Source organism: Ictalurus punctatus, chromosome 21, assembly GCF_001660625.3.
Source record: "Ictalurus punctatus breed USDA103 chromosome 21, Coco_2.0, whole genome shotgun sequence".
Classification (NCBI taxonomy): domain Eukaryota; kingdom Metazoa; phylum Chordata; class Actinopteri; order Siluriformes; family Ictaluridae; genus Ictalurus; species Ictalurus punctatus.
In genome coordinates this window covers 978,518-985,000 of record NC_030436.2, presented here as the reverse complement: position 1 = coordinate 985,000, position 6,483 = coordinate 978,518, and the positions used below count along the sequence as shown (strand labels likewise).

Sequence of the window (6,483 nt, the reverse complement as noted above, 5' to 3'; positions counted from 1 at the left end):
CAGTGTCTTCTGAGCAGCCATGAAAAGAGTGATTTGTAGAAGAAGCATGACGCTTTGAAAGTTTGTGAACCCTTTAGAATTTTCTGTATTTCTGCATAAGTATGACCTAAACCAGTGGTTTTCAAGGTGGGGGCCTCAACTATTTGTTGCGAAAAATAAATAAATACATTATTTAAAAAAAAAAAAGAAGAAATAAATAAATATATATATATATATATATATATATATATATATATATATATATATATATATATATATATATATATATATATATATATAATATGCGCATTACTGTAACATGTTATTTGTAACAGTACATATTAAAATCACATTTACTATTCCTAACTCCCTTTTGCAGCAACTACATATGTCTGGCTTTTCCACTTTAAAAATACTTAAAGCACAGAGCAAGTATACATGTGGACAGTGACATGCGTATGACACTGACAGACATAAAGCCCAGGCTTGACAAACTGTGTTGGAGCCACCAAGCCCATCCCTCCTTCTAGTATGTTTTCTCTTTCTCACTCTCAGACAACCACACACACACACACACACACACACACACACACACACACACACACACACACACACACACACACACACTCAATTCCCAATGTAATGTAAAGATGTAATTATTAATAAAAAAGGGGGATATATTCAGAAGTCTGTATTTTAATGTGTTTTAAAGAAATCTTGCAAAAGGGGGGCCTCGGTCAAATGTTAATGCCATTTGGGGGGCCTCGCCCTGGGAAAGTTTGGGAACCCCTGACCTAAACCATCAAATCTTCACACAAGTCCCAAAAGTAGACACGGAGATCCCAATTAAACAAGTGAGACAAAAATGTTATACTTGGACATCTATTTATTGAGGGAAATGATCCAATATTACATGTCTGTGAGGAGTAAAAGTATGTGCACCTTTGTTTTCAGTATCTGGTGTGAATCCCTTGTGCAGTAATGACTGCAACTAAACGTTTGGGGTAAGTGTTGATCCGTCCTGCGCGTCGGCTTGGAGGAGTTTTATCCCGTTCCTCAGTACAGAACAGCTTCAGCTCTGGGATGTTGGTGTGTTTCCTCACATGAACTGCTCGCTTCAGGTTCTTCCACAACATTTCTATTGGATTAAGATCAGGACTTTGACTCGGTCATTCCCAAACATTCACTTTATTCTTCTTTAACCGTTCTCTGGTAGAATGACTCGTGTGTTTAGGATTATTGTCTTACTGCATGACCCACTTTCTCTTCAGATTCAGATCATTGACGGATGTCCTGACATTCTCCTTTAGAATTCGCTGGTATAATTCAGAATTCATTGTTCCATCAGTGATGGAAAGCCTTCCTGGCACAGATACAGCAAAACATGACACTACCACCACCATGTTTCACGGGTGGCAGAAGGTTCTTATGCTGGAATGCAGTGTTTTCCGTTTGTACACGGTCTGTCTGAATGTGGATCGGTGGAGTCCAAACTCTTTAGGGATGGTTTTGTAACCTTTTCCAGCCTGATGAGCAACAACAACTCTTTTCTGAGGTCCTCAGAAATCTCCTTTGTTCGTGCCATGATACACTTCCACAAACACGTGTTGTGAAGATCAGACTCTGATCAATCCCTGTTCTTTTAAATAAGACAGGGTGTTCACTCGCATCTGATCGTCATCCCATTGATTGAAAACACCTGACTCTAATTTCACCTTCAAATTAAACTGCTAATCCTAGAGGTTCACACACTTTTCCATAGATTTTATGTAATATCGGATCATTTTCCTCAATAAATAATTGACCAAGTATATTATTTTGTCTCATTTGGTAAATCGGGTTTTGCTTGTCTACTTCTAGGATTTGTGTGAAAATCCGATAATGTTTTAGGTCATATTTATGCAGATATATAGAAAATTCTAAAGGGTTTCAAGCACCACTGTATGTTAGAAAAGTCATAGATGTCGGTATTAATGGAACGGACCAGTGGGATCGGTGTGTTACCTAACCATGTGAGTCTTCAACACCTCTGCTCATGAATTTGACCCTGCCCAAGCTAACCTCTTAATTCTTTTCTTTATGAAATTAATTTTACTATTAATGGGTATATGATTACACATTAGTATTTGATATTTTGACAAGTTATCATGAGTGTGATCTGTAGACAATCATGTTTTGTATTTCAGTATTAAAGAATCTACAGATTATTGTTCCTTTTACACCACTTACCAATGTTGTAATGCTGGAATGACTTAAAAAGCCCTGTCTTTTACATATATATTAAATTTATCTATATAAATCAAATGGTATTTGAGTCCTACAAATACCACTAAAACGTTACCAAACAAACTCCATGATGCCCGGTACCACTCTGAGCTGCAATATTTTCAGAGCCATCTGTGCTTTTATGTATGCATGAGGCTGGTTATACACTCAAAACTGCACCTGAAGATGCCACTGCAAAGACCACACACTGTCACCACAAATGCTCTTCTTTAAAGACCTATTCTGTGTTACAGGATTTTCATGGCAATGAATGTACGCATCCTGGTAAAATACTGTCGGAAAGCTGTAAAGCCTGAACATGCCACTAGAGATTTACTGGCGGTGTGTCGGGTTTTCAGTGTGAAAGAGGGTTTAATTAACATTAAGTTAATGTCACATTATTGTCTGTTATTTTGCAAAACAATATTGCATACAAGTTTTAACGTAATCTCTAAAGTAATCTAAATAACAATAAATCACCCAGTACCATTCATTCAGAATATTGTTAGAGTTTGTTGTATGAGTCAAGAGTGACTGCACATTTCCCCCAGTGTGTTTAGACCAGTATCCACTGTCCATGTTTATCATTTTTCCTGTCCCGGCTTATCTTGTCTTTTTATAAGTTAGGTTATAAGTTTTGTAACTGAGTGTTACCCCTCCCATGACCCATTTTTATGATGCCTAGAAAGTGTTTTTAACTGCTTACTAGTCATTGCTTACAGTGCACTTTTAAAAGAAGCAGATTTTGGAAGCACAACTGTTGTACATATATCTATTGTACATGTTAGGATATGGACATTTGACAGACCTTTGCCCTCAAAACATTTTCATCTGGCACCATATTTGAGTATTTGTCTTGGTATGCTGCCAAAACCAGACTTGGAAATATGCTGTAGGTATTGTGAACTGGTAAATGAGATTGAAAGACATGGATATAATGTATGGCAAAGGCTTGAAGCTACATTTTAAAGGAAGCACGTGATGGGTGTTCTTCATAGTTGGGGTGAAAGGAAAGTGAGAACCGAGCTGACGGAGTGTATGAATACAACTAATGTAGTAGTGCTCAAAAATAGTTGCTCCCTTTGTGCGAGTGTTGTGTGAAAGGTGTGTAAAGAAAAATTCTCCGTTTAGTAAACAAATGGAAATGCACCTGCCTGAGAGATTATTATAAAAAGGGGACTGAATGAGAAGCCTAGTTACACTTAAAGGAGAAAACTGCCAACAACATATGGTATTTGAGGCCTATTTTAGTAATTGTTGGTATGGTGTTGTGCTTGTTGTAAATACATGTCTTTTCAATTGTCCTTTTTTTTTGGCAGGGGGAGGGGGGGGTGGGGGGTTGGGATTGGGATTGTTGGCTTCACCTGCAAAAGAAACGTGAGAAGCATACAGAGTATTTTGTTATTGTCCAATCTGAGGGTGATACAATATGTGTATATATCTCTATATTGTATATATGTGCGTTGGCTTTTTGTGTGACACTACCTTTTACCTGTACTATGGTTAAAAATTGTGTTAATGTTTATGTATTTTAATCTTTGTTTTCTGTTTGCATTGTCTGTCATTTCTTGTATTTTTTCTTTTTTTTTTCCCTTTGTTATTGCACGGTTTATTACTTTTGCTGTCCGACAAAATGACACAGCTACTCCTTGTATTGGTTTAGTGCTGTAACATAACTCCGTGTAAAGTGTCATTAGGATCGTCAGTACAACCCCCCTGCCCCCAGATATGCATGAATGGAATTTAAAGAAATAAAATGTTAACTTCACTGTGGAATTGTTTGCTTGTGAGGGTTTTTTTTGTTTTTTTTTAAAATCTTGCTACAAGTATCAGACATGTTTCTCATGCACATGTTGATCCCACTTAAAAATTCGTTGTAGTGTGTGCTGTGTTTTAAAAGCTTTATCTGATCACGTTCTCATTCAAGGCCATTCAAATGAGCTCCCAGGAACTTTGTCTCTTGCATGAGCCATCACTTTTGTAGATGTCCCGTTTATCAAAATCATAAGCATTGATATGTTCTGGCTAACAGTTCATCATGGGTGTGCAGTAGGGCTGAGCAAGGTGACAAAATAATGTTGATATTCTGATGGATAATGTTACAGTACGTTTTGTTTTATTTACTGTGGATATGGTGATTTTTATTTATTTTTTTTTTTAAATACTTGTTTGGGTTTGTTTTTTTTTGTTTGTTTTTTTTTAAATTACATAATGTTTGGAAACAGATGCTAACATTTTATACTTAAACTTAAAAATTCTAAAAGTTTAAAATATTTATTTTTGTTGACTGAAAATAAGTGTTGAACTGTTTTTTTGTTTGTTTGTTTTTTTGTTTTGTTTTACATTTTTTAATGAAACACTTTTGCTGATACTGTCTAAACTAACCTATATACGTTCACTGAGCACTTTATTAAGAACACTACTAATAGTGGGTCGGTCCTCCCTTCGCTCTAAAACAGCCTCGATTTTTCACGACATGAATTCCACAAGATGTTGGAGATTCTGGTCCACGCTGACATGATTGCATCATCCCATTTCTGCAGATTTTTCCGGTGCACTTTCATGTTGAGTCTGCAGAATTGCTGCACACTGTATATTTTATTTTCTTTATTGCACCATTCTAAGTACACTCTAGAGGTGTGTGTGTGTGTGTGTGTGTGTGTGTGTGTGTATGTGAAAAATCCCAGGAGATCAGCAGTTATATAAATATTCACCACCTACATGAAAATCTTCATACTATTACATACAGGTTAACTGTAAGCAGGACCAATGAAGGAACATTAAAATGTTATCGTTAAGTGTTTTCAATGCACTTAAGTGCCAAGTATTGTTTCAGATTCAAGATGTAAGCATTCTTTATTCTTTAAACACAGTAAGTTGATGGTTCACAAATTTTCTGAAACTTCAATATTATGTGAATGAATCTGTACTAAATTTATAGAAATGGGTATATATCCTTAATAAATGTAAGTTTGTATAAATAAGTACAAATCACAATATTCTTGGTGTGCGTGACATGCCTGAGTAAGAGTAATAAGAACTTGTACTGTGTCATTCAATTCGGTGAACGACATACACTGCATATAATTATATGTAGATTGTGGTGGTGGAGTGTATGGTGCCGCTACCTCACAGCTGTAGGGTCCTGGGATTGATTCTGAGCTTAGGTTACTGTGTGGAGTTTTTCGTGTTCTACTCAAGTTCATGTGGCTTTCCTCCAAGATTTCTCATTTTCACCTCCCGAAAAACATGCTGGTTGGTGGACTGGCTTTGCTAAATTTCCCCTAGATGTGTACGAGTGTGTGAATGTGTGTACAGGGTGTTTATATGCCTTGTGCACAGTGTTCCCAGGATAGGCTCAAGATGCCCTGCATCCCAGACCAAGATAAAGCGGTTATTGGAGATGAATGAAGTGGTCAATTTGAATTAGATTTTGCATTTTCTGAAGAAAATGTGAGTGTTGCTTGCCCATGCAAAATTCGAGGCAGACATACAGCGGCATATGCAAGCCATTACAGGGAGCTACATGTGTATGTGTTTGTTGAAGTATAACCAGTGTGACACATCAGTGTCTGTAACGATTGTATTTAACTCAGGTTTTTAATTTTATAGGCTTTATGGCAGTCGGAATACCCATAACGCAGTTCTCCTCATTGAGCCAAGTGTTTTGATATGTCACATGTCTATGCTGAGGTAGGTTTATGAGTCCACTTATTTTGGGGGTTAAACGTACGTGTGACGTTACATAGGGAATTTCACGACACGTGGGAATGGCACGGAAAGTGATCACGTGTCTCCCAAGAATTCTGAGCGAGTTGAGGTATGATCCATCTCAGAGTCAAACGGTGCAGGACTAGTTAGATGCCGAATGTTTCCTATGGTGATGGTAAATCTTTTCTTTTCTTTTTTTTAAACAAAAACAAACAGTGTTTGGTTGTTTGCTCCTCTAGATTATTTATTTATTTATTTATTTATTTTACATTACTGTGTATCGGGGATTCCGACGGGTGAAATTCCATGCTACATGCATGTGGGATTTCCTGATTCTCTCGATCAAGTCACACACTTGGACACATCATTCATATCTGTGTCCCTGACAGTGTGGGTGTTAGGGGGTGTCCAATATTTCCCGTCATTCGCTATGGTATTGGAATAATGCCATATTCAGGACTTCTCCGGCAAAAATTCCGAAACGTCATGTGTATATGCCAGGTCTACTCCAGAAGACGTACGAGAGCA

The 6,483-nt window shown here is 37.2% G+C and overlaps 1 protein-coding gene across 1 annotated transcript in view; it reads left to right on the top strand.

The window, feature by feature from the left end:
• foxj3 (forkhead box J3) overlaps positions 1-133 on the top strand; it is a 102,484-nt gene extending 102,351 nt beyond the window's left edge. The window contains exon 12 of the mRNA XM_017450846.3: positions 1-133. This exon is cut by the window's left edge and continues 1,782 nt beyond it. The gene's annotated coding sequence lies outside the window, so the exon portion shown is untranslated.
• Positions 134-6,483: the final 6,350 nt, after the last annotated feature.